The 18,660-nt window shown below is 42.6% G+C and overlaps 1 long non-coding RNA gene across 2 annotated transcripts; it reads left to right on the top strand.

The window, feature by feature from the left end:
* The first annotated feature begins 3,410 nt into the window (after positions 1-3,410).
* LOC311273446 lies at positions 3,411-17,391 on the top strand. Of its 2 annotated transcripts, none has more exons than XR_014624668.1 (3): positions 3,411-3,489; positions 6,711-6,912; positions 16,797-17,391. It is a non-coding gene; the product is annotated as an uncharacterized lncRNA (long non-coding RNA). The 2 variants fall into 2 exon arrangements; XR_014624669.1 differs by having other exon boundaries at positions 6,711-6,908.
* The last annotated feature ends 1,269 nt before the right edge of the window (positions 17,392-18,660 follow it).

Genomic DNA, 18,660 nt, shown 5'->3' on the forward strand with positions numbered 1-18,660 from the left:
AGAACTGTGTCTGCTTTTTGGTGTCTGAATTTGTTGCTGGGTGGAGGGAGGGGCTGGATGTAGCCCCACAACACCTCTTGAGCGTGTGAATGAGAAGGAGCGAGGACAGGAAGAGAGTGCGGGCTCCACCACTGAGGTGCTGACAGAGGGGATCGAGGGGCTGAGATTGCACCTGTTCCGGCCCAGCACCCTCCCAGCAGGGCCTCGCCAGAGTCTCAGCCTTTCTCCTGGCATCTGTGATGGGGGCCGGGGCCAGTCCCACCTCCAGCGCTCGCTCCACCTCTTCTTTGCTTGTAGGAGAGAGACGGGGGAACGCTGGAGGCTCCATCTGCCATGGGCTCGCTGCGGTCTCTGCGGCCCGCCTGGGGAAGGGGGTTGCTGGTCCTCTACGACTCTGCCACGGGGGTCTCACAGTGGTAGACCACAGCGCAGCACATCACACGTCACACACCAGCTGGCCAGGCTCTCTGCACTGTAAACAGAGACTAATGACCACACACCAAACACCACCTTGGTAGAGTGGAGGAGGGGGGGTAATGTCAGTGAAAAGGTTTGGTTTGGTTTGGTTTGGACAAAGACAAGGAGCATCCTGAGTTGACTTCACAGGATCTGCTGCTGTAGGAGAAGATGTTTGAGCCCAGACAGGGAGCTCACAGTCACAGTGGGACATTGCTAAAGCTACTCTTTGGCTCTGAGTCCACCACATCACAGTCCACCGGTCTCCAGTATGCTTGCAACATCACAGGCCTCCCAGTGCTCTGCAAGCCCCCGGGCTCAAGTCGGTCCACCTGCTGAGTCCGTAAAGCTCTCATGTTGGCCTTATGTAGCCCTGAATTCTGGGAAGGAATATTGCGGGAGTCCTTCTGAAATATAATACATGTCTTAAGGCCCTTTGCACGTATAATTGTTAGAACATAAAGCAAGTGTAAATGCATACTGTGAAATTTCAACCCAGTATCACGTCAGTTTGTGAAATAGGATCTTGTAGTTCAAAATGGAAAATGTGTGTCCATGTACATGGATCCTTAATATTCAATTTTATCTCCAGAAGCCCCGAGATCTCAAATTGATTTGAAAAGACAATATTTACATCCTCAAGGCATGGTCAAGCTCGTACATCCATTTGAAAGAGTGTGCTCTGACACTTTTGGCTAAGCAGCTTTAAAGAGAGTATCAACAACTTCTTTACAAATCAGTTTGGGACCTCGCTGTATGAAGCCATTTTTATGTTTTTTTAAGTTTTAAAACAAGTATCTATCTACTTCAGTTGTTTAGGAGAATGCTGCAACTCTGTTTCACTGTGAAGCGTCAGAAATGTCTATTGGACAAGAAAACTTCACCAGACTTTCCAGTGGCATGGAGGTGAGTAGGTCGCCAAAACCTAGCCACAAACTGGACCGCCATCCATCCTGACCATCTTCTTGTGACACCAGCACGGTGGGTAAAGGTGGTGTTTCATTCAGATGAAGAAACGTGTTGTAGGCACGAAAGATAGTCTTACAAGAATTTTGGAAGATTTTTCCCCAAAGAATTAAAAACGCGGTGTGATGCTGTACCTTTACCATGTAATACATTTAGCATCTGGCAGAGCGGCCTTGAGTTTTCTGTCTCCAGACTGAAGGACATCTGTGTCTCCATGTGTCCTGTCCCGTCTCATTCAGGATCTCCTTGCTGGTGCCTCCAAAGCTCCCTTTTCTCAAGAATCCCCCTTCTTCAATCAAATTATAATTATTTTTAGCATCCCCCAACCAGATAATTTCATATAGCTATGTCCTGCTATCTCATTTGACGTTTCGTCCTGATGTCCCCAACACATGCATTCATCGATATAAATATATATAGGGATATAAATAAATATACCAAATGCAGGATAGGAGTAATGTGACATTGAGTGTTATTCCCCAGTTAGGCAGGGAGAGGTAGGGAGGTCACTCGGCTACACTGAGCCACTGGCAGCATGGGCCCCGCTGGTCCACTGGAGTGACTTGGCTTCATCTACAAACTCGCAATAAATATCTGGCCATCATTTATTTTAATTCACTCCTTTCTTGCTCAGATGGAATGGATTCTTAACCTTGTAGGACAAGGACACCCGCATGCTGCCTGCCTTGCCTTAGCTGCTAAATTATTCTTCATTCTTCAGGGGGAATAAAAAAAAAAAAAGAGGGAGTCCGGCGTTGCTCAAACTGTCAGCTCCAATGAAAAGCACGCCTGAAAACGTTGTCACTGAACCCCTGGACATGGAAAAGAAGGGGAGTGGGCAGTGAAAGACAGGGTGAGAGAAGTGAGGGAGAGAGAAAAAGGGGGGAAGGGGAGGATGGGGGGAAGTCAGCAGCCTCCAGAGTGATTTATTTGCCAAATCAGGACACAATGAGTCGATTATGAGTCCTCTAATAAGAGAGAGTGTTTGGGGACCCACTAATTGGGCATGATTGAGTTGCAGTCTGGGAGCCGGGCGAAAAGGGAACCTGGTCGGCGGCTGTCATGCAATCATCAGCTAATCAGAGCTTTGAAATTAAAACTGCGTGTTTAGGGTAGAGGACGGGATAATGGCAGGGACCTGCCTGAGCTCTGAGGCTGCCTGAGGAGGAGGCTGGTAAACGTGTGTGTGTGTGTGTGTGTGTGTGTGTGTGTGTGTGTGTGCTCTTGTCTGTGTTTATTTGTATTTGTTTATAAGTACAGTATGCGTGTGTGCAGTGGATAGAGGAGATTACTGTATTCACTGTGTGTGGGTGGGTGGGTGTTTGGGGCCTCTTATCTCTGACTGTGGTCTGCGCTGGTCTTGATGAGGACAGTGGAGGAGCTGTAATCAGCCCAGCCCTTGTACTAAGGAGGGAGCATTTAGTGTAGTGTGTGTGTGTGTGTGTCTAGCTTTAAGTCTCCAGGTAAATGTTGAAGCCATATGCGTTATTTTACATAAATGTAGACAGAAAAACGAGAAATTGGATGGTGTAATCCAATATTATATAATATTTTGCATTTGTTTTGTTAAATAATATAATATGCTTGTGCTTGTATAACAATAATATGCTTTTGTCCTCAAATGTGAGGTGCAAAGAGTTGGAATAATTTAAACAGATATTTGTAGCTGAAACTGAACTGTATATTGGTCGTTTTAGTTGAGTTAAAAAAGACCTAAAACAAAAATACAAAACACCTATTTAAAGAATAAAAATAAAAGTTTTTTCCCCCTCATTTTACTCATATGTTATTAAAGTCCCATAGCTCTATAAAATTTGGGTTTAAAAATCTTTAAAAAGGACTTCAGACTTGCATCTCCAAACATTTTTTGCCTTCAGTGTGAACAGTTGTAGTCCTGTGTCGTCACTAGGGGGCAGTGTTTATCTGCAATGCATCGCGAGAGTAAACAGACGGGGCTAATTGATGTCAGGTGCTTTCTGTGGCTGTGTGGGTAAAACTGCAGGTAAAAAAAAAAAAAGCAGGATATTACAGCAAGAATACAACACAATTATGGCGTCTGTGTTCGAGGTAAGATGAAAACATCACTTTTACAAGACAGTAAGTCATTATTTTGCAACTTTATTTGCGGGTGTTTAACATACCCGACTTCCTGGACACACCTCGAGGCCACCTTGATGCAGTAAATGCTGCATTTGCTTTTGGCTAAACTGCGTCACAAAATAGTAATCATGGAAGATTTGTTTATTTTATTTTTTAAAGTTTAGATACATTTTTGGAAAGAATAAATAAGTCTGACCTGTGAGACTGAAGTCCAAACGTTCAAAAAAGGAGGTAAATATCAGTCAAAACAACAAAACAAGCCAAATATACATATATATATATAAAACTCCAATAAGGCAACTTATGCTACATTTCCCCCCCTTTTTTGTTTTCTGCCCTTAACATCATTCTCATTCATTCTCAACGTTTACGTCTTAAATGTGTTGTCTATAGCTTTAAAAATAATTCACCATAATATTTCTACAAATGTCTTAAAATACCACTGTGAGCAGTTACAGCCTTCTCAATAGTGAGATATAGTGTTGTTGATGTAGGTCAGTGTTGTGGTTTTAGATTTAGGATTTTCAGCCTGATAGTTAAGGGAAAAATCTAGAGATAACTGTACAATAACATTCAAAAAACAAAGTATTCATCGATAAAGGAGATTTCAATTTAAATTTTTAATATTACAGAAAACAAACCGGTGAACTGCATGTGAGCAGGACTGTTTGAGTCCATGCTGCATGTTATTTAGACCACAGTGTCTGTAATTAGTCTACTATTATAATTGTAACGATGCCAGAGAATAGTGAATAATACTTATAATATTTTCATTATTAAAAAAATACGTTGTTTGTTAATTTTGGCTGCTTTAGATTTATGCATTTATATCAAATCCTGATTTCAGATTTGCAGTGGAAAATATTCATCTAGTAACGAATACATTTTTACATCTGTTGTCCATGCTATAATATTAAAATGAAGGAATCCTTTAGACACTTTAAATGACACATGTCTGGCCCTAGATGTGTTTCAGTGACATTTTTTGAGAAAAGTATCTAAGTTTCCGTATTTCATTTTATTTCTCTGAGCTTTCCTATTTCCTGCCTCTGTCTCCAAATTAACCACCAAACAAACCAACACACACACAGAGTATTTCTTTCAATCCTCCTAAGGCCTTGTCTAATTGTGAATGCGTCTTACATCTAAAGAGGGCCTCACTATAAAAATCTGAAGTGGGTTTAGGCATAAATGGGATTAATTCCCAAAGAATGTCCTTTGCTCTTCCTCCCATAATTTCATTTGCAGGGTCCACAGGATGAATAGCCAAGCAGGCAGTGATGTGGAACTGGAGGACAGGCCTTGCGGGGCCTGTGCTGCTACACCGCAGCCTTCAGGTTATGTTACCTTGATAATGTCACAGCTGCAGGAACCACACCGCCCACCGTACAGGACACAGGAAATCCAATTATCCGCCTTCTAATGTGTGGGAATTTTACGCTCTCATTTCTTAGACTTTGGCTCCAGCTCTGCCCGAGGGCAAACCTACCTGAGGAAGATTCCTGGGATTGTTATTTATTTCTTTATTTACCAGGAAAAATGTCCACTGGCTTTTTGACAGAAATCAATGTTATAAGAAAGTTTGTAGTGGAGTGGAAAAGAAAATAGTTTTTCTTGACAAAACCACTTGATTTTGGTTGAAAAATCAGTTTGTTTAACTTAATGACATCCTTTTTGTGTGCTTGTAATTTAAATCTGATGTCAATTTCATGCATACAATAACTTGACCGCACACAGCTACACACAGAACAGGAGCAACCCTGATTCGTCCTGGAGTCAGCCAGGTCTCTGTGATGGCTGTACGTGGGAGCAAGTCCCCCCACCTGCCCAAGACCCCCGACTGTTTTTTGATTTAATTAAAAGGAAGAGGGTGCATCAATTTTGAGCGCGTGGCGGGGAGATGACAGTACACAAATTGAAAGTAAGCATCTCAGTGGAGCAGGGAGGGGGCTGGTCCATCATTAACACGGGAGACAATTCTGTGTGCAATGTAACAAGATTAGAAACATTATTATCATTCCACCGCTAGACATAAAGCCCTGCCATGGAGAGGGGAAAAAAACCCTCAAGAAGGCTCTTTACTCAGGACAGACAGGCTTGAAAAAGCATGGTCGTCATGATATTGAGCTGAATCACATACCTGCATTGTGTTTTTTTTATTCTGTCTGTGAAAATATGTGGCTCATCCCTTAGGGAGGTTTCATATTTTCGGATACTTTACCCCACACCGCAGTGATTATGTATCTAAGAAGTGATTATATATCCCCCCTCCCTGCTGAACCTCCAGCACGGATCCAGTGATGGGCTTTGCTTTCGGTCCGATCCAAAGGAATGTGAATGGGCTCCGAGTTCGAGGAGGAGCCCTATTAATGAACAGTAAAGACAGATGAGTCTCTCTCTTGCCAAGCAGGTTGCCTCAATTGGATTAGCAAAGCTGAGATTGGGATGGATAGCTGTCTATGTGCCAAGTGGCCATTAGCCCGGCCAATATGCCAATATGACGGTACACAAAAACAGGCTCAGGATTCCCCCTTAGTGATCGAGACACTGAGGATTTCTAAAGCATTAAAACTGTACGCTAATGAGCGTACATGTACATTTATAAGCTGTGATAATATAAAGGGTCAATTGTTGATTTAAAAGCTGACGTCTTTAATCACAAGTGGCACCTGAGCTGGTTTCCCGTATTGCCTTTATTGTTCAGGAAAATACAAATATCAGTATGCGTTAGAAGTGATCTGTCAATGGCTGTCACACTGTACTTTATGAATGAAAAGCTGCCCGTTTCCTGGCATGTATCATAGCAAGTTGCCGCGTCTCTAAGCTGATGTCATGTCCTCAGCCCGCTGATGATGGGCACCGTGGATGTCAGTGGACACCAGGGGCCCTTCTCCAACCAACTATACAAATGGGCATGAGTGTGAAGAGCTGGGGAAATGTTATCAATCACCCCGGCGTCCCGGCGGAGGAGCTGCTGGCGTTTGTGTAGAGAGTCCCACTCATACTGATCCATATAAAAGGCTGTGTGATGTATTAGAGCAGATGAGCGGGGGCCGGCTCTGACACATGACTGACAGCTCATTTGACAGCCCCAGGAAAGTGTGCAGGGAAGTTTCAATCTAATCTAATGCTGCTGAAGGAATGAAATTGTGGTGCGAGATTATGTTTTCATGTAACGTCCCCTTTAGGACAACATGGGCCGAATGGGATGAATATGATGTGGCCACCCCCCCAACCCTGGTCGAAGAGGTACCTACGGAGCCAGACGACTCTCAGACGAGACCTCCTGACCCGTGACTCTCCCCCTCGATCCACCTCAGTCCAGAGAATCAGGTTTCCAGAGAAAAAAAAAACAAGAAACTGAAACCCGGCTCAAAGCCATATCTGTGGGTAAACAAAAACATTTTTGTGTCATGCATTATCAATCAGCTGTCTCGTGGGGCTTTCCAAACAGGTAATCTCTGTCATTCAATCGCTCTACCGCAGGAGCTGGGTCCTCCTGAAATGGGATAGCCACAAAACAGACATTAATATTAAGTGCAAGGGAGATCAGCTTCTCTCTGACTGCTCTGCTTTTTTCATAAGTGCACAATATCTGGGTACCTGCGTCTTGAAATCAATATTCCTTATTCACCATTTTCTTATACTAAAAGTCCTATTTATTGAGACAACGTTAAAGCAGCCCTCGTCGACTCGTGAAAATATTTCCACATGCCACGCTCAGAGGTCACAGAGGTCACAGGACGTTTCTTAATTACACCAGAAATGTAAAATTATTTTACCAGAAAACTATTTAAGCCCAGGAGACTCAAACCTCCCAATGCGTGCTCCCACAATGATCAATCATAGAGGGCTAATTAGCCATTTTACAGCTATTAAAAAAAAAGACACTCAGCCCTTTTCATTATGCCCCATCTATTTTCCCACTATTATGGCCTTTTCTCTTTTTTCCAACTTTTGAAAGTTATTAGAAACTTCTGCCACACTGAGGAATAAAGCATCAGTTTTCCATATTAGACACGGCAGGCTTTCTTCCCCTCCGTCCTGTGCGTTTTATTCTCAGAATGAGGTCAGCAGTTGGCCCGTGAGCATTGAGTGTCAGCTGCTGTTTTTCCATTGAAGCAGACTGTACTCGGGTGTTTAGCTGTGACAGGCTTGACGTTGGCCTCTTAGCAGCCTGGTTACCACAGAACCTGATCCCACACGATCAAGCGGCCGTGTCTGCCCGGTCTAAACTCACCTTTCCCCCAAACACACAAATATCTCCTTCCTTTGCTTCCTGTGGCGTGCCTCTCCTTTTACCTCTCACCTCTCCATCCGCCTCCACACTTCAGCTTTTCTGGGTAGTGGCGTCCATATTTCCCTGCTTATACCGCGGAAGCCCCCGCGAACGTTTCGTATTGTCTAAGTGATCATTAAAATTTATGGCGAGCTGACTTCATCCAGCTTGCTAGGCTGCTCTGGCATAAGTCATAATTATGTGATGACACTGTAAGACGGGAGCGTCCACGCTGGCCCCGTCTCCCAGGCAAGTTAAATGATATAATTAGCCCAGTAAGAGGTGAAAGCTCCAGGTTGGATAAGTTATTAAATGTTTGGATGAACCTGAGCTCCATTTCCCTAACTATTGCTGTCTTCCTCTCGCTCCCGCACCCTCCCTCCTCCCTCCAATAGCCCATTAGCAGTTATGTGATACTATATGCTGATGGGGCAGTGGACAGAGAAAGTGGGTAAATTAAGCCTGACCACTGCTTGTGTCATGGACTGCTCTTATAAGGTGCCGCTGAAGGACACTGCAAGACTCAAGAGAACAGCACATCACTGAGGGACTTCGACAGACCTGATGGCACAGTAATGTGAGCTCAGCTGAGTTTGTGAACTTGAAAAAAATGTCACTCTGACCTTCCTTATGATCCGAGGCAGCACGTTATGTTGATTGCATTCATTAAGAAGTCATCTATGTCCTGTAGCTTGCTGTTTCCACCCCACGGAGGTGTGGGAGGCGATACTGTACGACAAACACAGGTCAGAAGGGCAAACATGTCAGATTTAACCCATCAGATTGCTCAATTTGTCCCCAGTTAAGCTGTAATGGAAGGCAGTGCACCGAAGTTGACAGCGTGCCTACCGCTGGGCCCTTGAGCCTCGGTGTGTGCGCCATTATGTGTGCGAGTGTGTATGTGTGTCGCGCTCCACCAGAGGGTCTCACCAAGCATGACTGTGTGTTATTCACACTGACGAGTTCCACTGTTCACTGTCACCTCTCATTGTGAGGGGAAATAAGCCTGTGGAGAGGTCTGCGGACAGAGGAGGTGGAGGACAGAGGAGAGGCTGCAGGGAGCCCCCCCCCACCAACAAGGACTAGTTTCTCGTTCAAGGAAAAAACAAAGATTAATGCTCCTAAATGTCAGTCCGCCTAATCACTGAACAGATAGATATTCAGATGCACTCTGGTTATGTTTTCTGACACATTCTTCCAGACAGTGGCGGAGGCCTGGCTTTGTGTGTCTGTGTGTGTTTGTGTGTGTGTGTGGCCGTGTTCGGGGAGGGGGTGGGTGTTATGGTGTTTGATTTGTTGTGAAGACTCGAGCAGCAGGACTCAGCAGAGTCCAGGTTGGCCCAGCAGGCCCGCCGAGAGTGACACTTCCTCTCTCTGTCTCGTCCTGCCGAGAGCCCTGACAGCAGGGACCTGGTGCTGAGCCGCGTCCCCGTTCATCATCACCAGAACCAACCACCCACAGCGGGCGGAGGTGTGGGGGGGTACTCGGTTATCTGTGTCACCCCACTGTCTCTCTCCCCCCCCCTCATCACCTCCATCCCCCTCCTCCTGCTCTGCCTTTGGCCCCTCTCCAGAGAGACCAAACAGCCGCTCTCTCTCTCTCTCGGCTCCCTGATTGTTTTTGTTCCTGCGAGCAGACAAATAGAGTTTGGACTCTTACAAAAGAAAATGCCGCAGCTCATCTGATCTTACTGCCCTAAGGAGTGGCCTGGCCTGAAGGGCTAGTGATTGGAAAATTACAGTGCTGCTCCAGCCATATTGCCAGGGAGTCTCAGCCAGACTCTTTTTTTTCTTTTTTCTATTTGTGTGAAAGGCCATCAGCTGAATGGGCAATCGTGAACATTTACAACGCATCCATCAATACTTTGAAGTGATTGGCCAGCGTCAGTATTTTAGGTCTGGAACATTGGTATGGTAATCCTAATTTGGGTAACTTCTAGGGATGCACCATGCGGATAACAGATAATTACCTGCTTCTCATGGCCAATACCTTTTAAGTTAACAGGTAATTTGGCATTTTTTTATTTTAAAAGAAGTGGATAAACTATAGTTTATGCACACTTGAGGGTATGAAAGGCTAAAATGTATTGACCAAAGATGGATGATTTACTATTCCACATTTCTAATATGATTTGTTGTGTTAAAACTTTCAGAACCTTTGTCGAACATATATAAATCGTGTTCTCTTCTTCTGAAACTGTAAAAAAACGTCCACACCATCGACATATTTGGCTCTCTAGTCCACAATGTGTGACTCTAGACAGGTGCAGCAGTTTGACCTTCTTATTCTTCTTTATTTAACAGCTTGATTTATAATTCCAATATATAACATCCATCCCTAGTAATTTCTTTGAGTCTGATTGTAATATTGTACATGTGGATACAGAGCAAACGAGAATGGCACTCAAGGTCCAACAGTCCCCTTAATCCACATCAAACTGCACTCACTCATATACCAGCCACCTAAATATGTATTTCACTCATTTTTTAAAATCTGAAATGATGGTAGTTTTCTCTCTGCATGAAAAATACTAAAATCAAATTCATCCTCATCGAACTGGTCAGCAAAATTCAGTGCGAGACTGCAGTCATAGATTTGGTCTTTGGATAAAAATACCTGTTGCGGCTCCAGAGTGATGTTGAAGCCGCCTGTCCTTGCTGCACAAGTGGCTCTCTGATAAGTGATTACAATTGGGGCGGGAAAGGAGGAGTAAAACAAGGGCCTTGTCAGCACAGACCCTCCAGATTTGAGGTCAATTTCGCCCCGATTGCGTGTATTTTTGTGTTTGTGAGGGGAGGGAGAGACGGACTGAGAGTTTACTGTTGCCTCATTGAAGCCATCATCAGCACCTGACGAGCCGAGGCTGAAGCCTGTCAGTTTCATCCTTTTGTTTTTCCCCTCCAGCCTCCGTGTCTTTTATTCTTCCCCTCCTCCCTCCCCTTTCCCCCTTTTTCTCCCCCTCATCCCTATCTCTGCTCCTCTTCCACCCCTTGGCCCTGGCCCTCTGCCTGCTCTTTCGCTCACCCCCCATGTTCGCAAATCACTTCTTCCCGTGTCAGCAGGTAAATTGTTTTGTCCTCCCATTCCCTGCTTTCATTACCTTGTGTAAATTAAGCGATATGTCGTCCACCGGTGCGCGCCAGAGCACTCACTGCGCCAACGCCAAAATCATGAGATTTGGCATAATAAATGAAGACAAACTGGCAGTAGCAGTGCTCCTCTCCGCGCGGGCTCGCCTTCATTATTCGCTTAACTTGCCGGAGAAAATGACTTAACCCTGACCTGTGTATTTCGTCCCATATTCACTCCAGATAAAAGCCTTTTTACAGCGCACAACAATTTATATTCCAGCAAAGAGGCTGCTTTTCTCTGTCAGTTTTCCAATCTCAGCTCCTGAACACACGTCATTAAACTTGTCTTGCCTTCCTGTATTTGTCCATCAGTCCTTCTTTTTACATAAAATCTGGCAGCATTATTCTGGGATTTGATGGCACCCACTCATTTTTTCCCCTTGGAATGTTTGATTGGAAGAAATATAGCTGAGCCGGGGCTGTCTCCTCTCCTCTGTGGAATCATGCACTTGATGAAATAGTGTTCCCCCAGCAAGAATAATAAAAACAGACTTGTGCATTACAGGGGGCTCTCAATCTGCCAGCTGGGCTGAGCTGAGCGAAAAAAAAAGCCACCCTGCTCCTGACAGATTTTTATAGTTATCCCAGCAGATAAATGGAAACGGGTGACCAGGCCAGGGGAAGGCCACTCTGTAGCCGAGTCTTGGCTGCAGGGCTGGACAGTGGCGTGAAGTGTGGTGTGAGCATTAAAGGGAGTCCAAAGAGACAGGGGTGCCGTTACCACCTCCTTTCCTATTGTTTAGAGAGAAACCCTGAGAGAAATTGTGGCTACTAGTAAAACAGAAATTCAAACACTCATGTTAGTAATCTGTTAGTAATTCTCCGCTTCTGTAGCAATAAAGAGGAAAGTTAAAGTCCCGTGTCACGCCGTGGTCTAGCTCCATTGAGAATGAACTATTCAAGATGAAAAGGGTGATTGCAACTGTCCTTAGCGTGATGGGTGTTCACTTTCCAATTTGATAGTGTCAGCATTACTATAATATCAAGCTCACTTCAATGTAAAAGGTCACAGACACTTTGCATAAAGTCTTTGTTTCACTGTTACTGGAGCACAGCCTGGAGTTAGTTAGTTTTGGTTCGGTGTCGCACGAGATGGAAGTTGTTCTTGCTTGTCTTAGAGCTACATATGGTACATTTTAAACACAGTTATTGAAAGCATATTTATGGCATTGGGGCAGAAACTAAAGGTTATTTTCCTTGTCAGTTAATCTGTTGATTATTTAACTGATTAAGTGAAGAGTTGCTTGATTTATCAAAGCTATTACCATTTCCTCCAATGTTACCTGACAGTCCAAAACCCAAATATATTCAGTTTACAATATATATAAAGCAGAGAAGAGCAGCAGCAAATCCTCACATTTGAGAACCTAGAACCTGTGAATTTCTGCTAGAAAAAAACTTAAATGATGACTCAATTATCCAAAAGTAATTTTCTGGTGATCGACATTCAATGTCTTTTCAGGTCATTATAGCACAAAATACAGTGCGAACACAAATTAAAATGATGGAAAACCATTTTAAAAGAAATAAGACGGATAAACAGAGCCATAAGCATTATATAGGTCAAGATGTGTTATTATGTTGAAGATATTTCATGTTTGCATAAAGTGAGTATAAGAGTATATTTTCTCCTACATTACATCTTCTTCCCACACTTTGCTATAACAAAATAATTTGGCTGTCATGAAATTAGTAAAGTTGGAAGAAAATGTTAATATTTGTTGAATTTAATGCAATGAAAAATAGATTTTTTTCCCCTCTACTTTGACTTCTGAGTGGTCATCAAATTAAGATGGAAAAACACAGGAGCCCAGTACTCCTATAGCAGTAATGTGAAACTATATGAAATCAAATGTAAGCAGAATTTTCATTATATAAAATGGGGAGTTACAAAGTACTGGCGTTAAATGGAGGTTGAAAAGTTCCACTGCAGATTGTACCTTAAGATTTTTGCCTTCTGGGAAGATAATCAGCCATAAATGGTGCTCGTTTCCACCTAACAGGCCCTGATTAATCAGCCAAACTGAGCAGCTAATCAATCTACCTCTAGTGCTTGCTATGCCGGGTCTGGAGAGCCACGTGGAGCCTGCATCCTCCTCCACCTCCTCCTCTGTTCAGCTGTATTGTGGAGAGCAACACAGTTTTAAGGGCAAGACAAAATGCACTCAGCCATAATTCTGTGAGATGTTTGAGAATGTTTTTTTTACAACTTTAATGTTTAAAGAAATTAGTTTCATTTGATTGGTTTTACTCTTGTTTACCAATTGACAGACCTTCAAAAACATAAGAAATAATTTTCCTACAGATTTTTCTCAGGTTTTTGTTTTTGTTTCTTCTCAGATTTTTGTTGGCATGACTTCCTTGATATTGATATACTCCTGTGCTTCACTCATTTGTGTGTTTGAAAAATCTGATTGGTGGGCTTCTTTTTCTAAAGGTGACACCATTTTGTTTGGTTGTTTTGGGGAGAATTTTGCGTTTATTTTGTAGACAGTAGGATGAGATTCAAAAAATGAGGAGATGAGATGTGGCGAAGGTCCCCAGCTGGACTCAAACCAGCTACATTGTGACGACATATATACACCATAGACCACCAGGCAGGCATGCCCATAAGAGTCTTGTGTCTTTGTAAAGTCATGTTTCACATTATTAATTTATGAAAATCTATAATAAAAATGTAACAGCAGTTCCCTCTTCCTCATACACGTCAGTTAATAATTTCATAAATTAAACTGCGCAAGTGGGCAGAAAGGATGCAGACAGCATGATATTTTTTTGTGTCACTTTCCTGTTCCCGTTCAACAACTGCTCTTACTGTTAATTTAACATTGAAATAAGCACTGATGTTTCATATTTTCTGTATTTTCACACATGCTTCTCAACAATCAGTGCTGCCACAGACTGAATTTATTCTCATTTCTTGGCAAGTGAGCAGCTACTTGAGCATTGGTCCTTGTGCCGTCCATGCTCTCATCAACCAGAAACAGTCTGCCATCAGTTTAATATCATAATTTATCTTCTTGTCTTATTCCTTTAGAACCACTATTGATACTGCATGAGTGTACACAATTATAAAATTCATACAAAGACATAGAAAGAGAGAATTATGCCAGTGTTGACATGGAGGTTTTTTCAGTCACAAAAACTTTGCAGCCTTTTCTCAAGTGTTGTATGGTTGAAGAATCAGTCGCACTCTCCACACAAACCCCTGACAGACATGTTTTGGACATTTTTGAATGCTTTGTTGTTTACACAGACACGCCACACAGATGTCAGAGGAGCAGATAAAGGATCAACTAAATGGCCATCTGCTAAATTGACATGTCATACGCACCTTAGTGGATCAGGTTGACATGGCTACGCATGGCAGTGATGCATCTGAAACAATGTACTGGAGGGTCTCCAGGTACGCAGAACAACAAACAAACCCCCGCTTACTGTTTGATTTGCTTGACAACAAAAAAAATGCTCTTGAGGTTTATGGGCCAGCTTTCCAGATAATGCTGTCAATAGCTGAGGTCACCTGGGGACAAAACTGGAGTGTCAGAATCCTAATGAAGGACCTCAAGTTGGCTTTGAGAGTCAGCAGGTATCGCTGTGGATGAAATGGTTATAGCTAAACTGGGACAGGCTTAAAATGGAAGGGAATGGTAATTTATCAATGGTAGACAATATTCCTCCGGCAAAAATAAGGGTTTAGTCAGAAATAGCCATGGACCAGAAGAGATGGATATCATGACAGAGGAGATTGAAGCCAGGCAACACTTTAAAAACAAAGCCAAACAAGCAGCTTGGGAGTGTCTCACTGCTGCACATCATCATAAAGCTCTTACAAAGTTAACCTCGGGCTTGGAAGCACATGCACCCAAAACTGCAATACCCCTCCATAACCTGCAGGGAAATCACTTATGTCAAGTCTAGACTTTGCTTAGAGATACGATCATTTCCAAGTCAAAGTAAAGTTTCATAAAAAACTACTGCTACGTAGTTTGCTGCTTTAGTCAAACTTAACAAAATGTATCATTTGTTGGTTTTATATATGAGGCTGCAGGGTTGTACTGGAGCATTTCTAAATTGAGGCATTGCTACTTTTGCTCAAGTCAGGGATCCAAGTACATCTTCCACCATCGTTTAACATGGGCTGCATATGGTGACTGGTGTTTGACATGTAGCAAAGGTGGACATATTTAACTACCACACACATACTAAATGTAATACTGAATACTAAATTAGTATTTTAAATCTACATCAGATCTGTCAATAAAAACTCTGGCGAAGATCGTCTAAAATGCAAAGAGCTCCAGCTGTAGTTTGAGAAGGGCAGCTTGGCTCGGTGCAGGGAAAGGAGAAAAAGAATGATACAAACAAAGGGGGGAAAAAAAACACGAGAACCCGACTCATTTTTTACTGTATGAAAGTTTCACAAGGTCGTTTGGAGAGTCATGTTAACACAATACCTGAATACAGATTTGTTTCCTTGTTCTACAAGTCACGGAGCTGCGAGTCTTTAAGCGATCATTATTACCATACAAATAGACAGATCTATTTAACAACCCCCTTTTTATCGCATAACACTTATTCTTTAGTGTTGCTCCCTGAAAGGCACTGAAATGCGTCTCCCCCTCCTTTCTTTTTTTTTTTTTTGCAGAGGAAATCGTCTCCGGGTTGATAAAGGCTCAGAGCAATAGAAGAAGCAAGGCTGACATCTTCTTAAGAGATGATAGGAGAGCCAAATCAAATAGGATGGAGCAGTCACTCTTTTCACAGATAGGTAGCTCATTTCTGGTGGCTGAGAGTTTGCATCCCTAGTGGCGCTCTGCCTGGGAAAGATAGCTCACTCGGACTCCATTCATTATTTCATTCCCTGCCTCCTCTTTTCACATCTTAGCTACTTCTCTCTCTCTTTTTTTGCTTTAATGAGTTGCCTATTTTGCTCAAGTGTTGATGGGGATCTTGGAATTTAGATTTGGAGACAAAATGTTTAATCACAAGCGTTTTTCATTTGTGGAGAAGAGGCAAAAATCAATTATTTCTATTAGACAATGCTGATTGGAAATGAATGGAAGTGGTAGCGTTTTGAAACAAAGGCTCCATGGTGGCAAAGATAAGTGTCAGTCCTGCACCCCTGAGGTACGATATGTGGTTTGGCTTATTAAGCAGTTTGCAAACATTTTGCCATTTAATCCATGCAAAGGATTTACATACCATGTCAATACAAACACACAAATAACTCATGATAACAGTGTGCACAAGTCAGTCATTGTAGAATAGAGGTAAATAATGTAACATCATCACGAAGAGTCAATGTCAAACACATTTAAACTTAAACATCATTCACTTTTTTTATCCCCGTCATCACTCACAGATGGTTTCTCTGCAATATAACTTCCCAGGAACTTTTCCCATACACTATTTACAGCCAGACTTAATCAATCAAACGTAAAGCTCCATATTATATTCAGCCGGGCACTTCCTGAAGAGCACTTTGCTATCACATCCCTCACATTCTTCGCAAATCCCTTTGAAAATTATTTATAAAAAATTAACTTCTCTTGCAAAGGGCTCATTGAAAAGAAGAATTACATGAAAGATAAAACATTTTATCGGCAGTGAAAGACTAGACAATGTACGTCGAGAAATTGGGAAGATGGCAGAAACAATGAATATTAAGTGCCTAAGAATCTAAAGCTGCTGACTAAATTGAAACTGTATATCCTGAGGGGGCAAGGTTTCCAAATTGCTAATTACTGCCTCTGAAAGGGGGCCGTTTCTGATATGTTTGCTTGTGAAAGGCTGCCGCTTAATGAAGCAGTGGCTCAAGTTTTTTCTCTTTCTTTTTTTTTTTAATATTCCCACTCTCTAGCTTTCAGGGCTCTCTCTGGACTTTCCTCCCAGGCCAGAACAATGGCGGGCCCAGGAGCCCAGCTTCCCCACAGGCCCCGGCGAGAGGAGGCCGGGGGCTGGATACTGAGGGAGCCGCTCAGCATGCTGAAATATGGAGGCGACAGATAAGGTGGCAGCGGCACAGAGAGGCCCTCTCCCATGGGCCCAAGGGGAAATTTGCAGTTATTAAGAGGAAGATGAGAGAGATTAAATGGCTTTTGTACTCATTTTCACAGAGTTTTATTTTTTTTCATTATTTGGGCTGCCTTCATCTGAGAGATGAAAGAAGTGGTAAATGACTTTTTTGCTTCATTCAGCTACACACTGGCTTTGAGAGACAATTCTTCATTACTGAGAGTTGTCACACATCATAAAACACTTATTAGTACACTATTGTTTTAAAATAGAATTACTGTTATCTACAACTAATCTTAAACCTAACATGGTTTGGGATTTTGTTTGAAGAAATTAACAAAATGTTACATACATGTAGATTTATTAAGATTATGTAAATCTGACCCTGTTTGATTTCCACTGAAGAGTGAATTTGACTCAACTATGTGTCTATTTTTATGGTAAAAGGGTAATAAACTGCATTTATATAGCTTCTTTTTTATTTAATTTTTTAACCTTTTCACTTACACTCACATAAATTGCAACTGAGGTAAGCAAGTGTGTTGAGGTTATATGTGTTGCACTGCATTGTAAATGTCACCACCACTAAGTATCATACTGCACTCATACACACTTTAGAGTTAGAATAGTTTATAACTAAAGTTGGCCTGTAAAGTCGGACTAGAGTAGATGAGTCTCCATGTTCGGCATGATGACAACTTCTCATTTAATCACTTGTTCGCAACCTCCTCCTTTTTTAAGACACCTAAACGTGGGGTATACGGGGTATTTACTGGTGTATTTCATGTCATAGCACAAAATTTGAAAATCTCTTTAGCTAATGTTAACACAGACCTTGTTTCAGGCATCGAACAGAAAATGTCCTTCATAAAACCCATTGACTTTGAGACGAGGGAGCTAAAAGTGAAACTTATTTCCAGGTTTTAGGATTCATTCCTGTATTCCACTGACAGTGGAAGATGAAGTCACAAAACCTTACAGGTGTGTAGGTGAGATCAAAATTAACACCAAGTTTGAAGAAGTTGGAGCAACGGCTCTGGAGGAAGGGAGGTAGGAAGGGGGCCATTGCCCCCATCTCCAGCTTTCCTCTCCTTGCCACATCCGATTTAATTCTTGAATCACGGTATCTCAGTTTCCATCATTCCCATCCACTCAGACCATCTTGTGATGGGATCACACCAGCTGGGACGCCTGATCAGTGCGTATCGTGCTGGAAACAGGACAGGAGAGAAGTGAGTTTGTGAAACAGGTGAGCTGTGTTATGTTCATGTGCATTACTTGAGGTACTACAAAATGTATATGTCAATATCAAAAGTTGACGATGTGACGATGGTTAGGCATGCTGAACAAACCTGGTACAGTTCCCCTGTTAAGCTGACTCATTTTCTCATGTCATGTCCACTGAAAAATACAAGATCACAAGATGGTCTCTATTAGTTATATACTACAAGAAACCCTCATAGAGCCCACTGTAGGGAATAACACAATAATACACCACAATATATGATCAACATAATATCTGCTGGGCCTCACAGACACATTACTGGAAACAGTCGATGTAAATAACAGTTTGCATCAGTAGCTTGTTATAAGAGTGCGACGGTGGTTAAGTTAAATGCGTTATCAGCAGCTCGGCAGGCTGACTGTGGGCTCTTATCTGCATAAACACTGGCGGTGGCGGTCTGTTTTTGCAGGAGCGTCACAGCGCA

This window comes from Pagrus pagrus (genome assembly GCF_965226575.1).
Source record: "Pagrus pagrus genome assembly, chromosome: 18".
In the NCBI taxonomy this organism is placed as follows: domain Eukaryota; kingdom Metazoa; phylum Chordata; class Actinopteri; order Spariformes; family Sparidae; genus Pagrus; species Pagrus pagrus.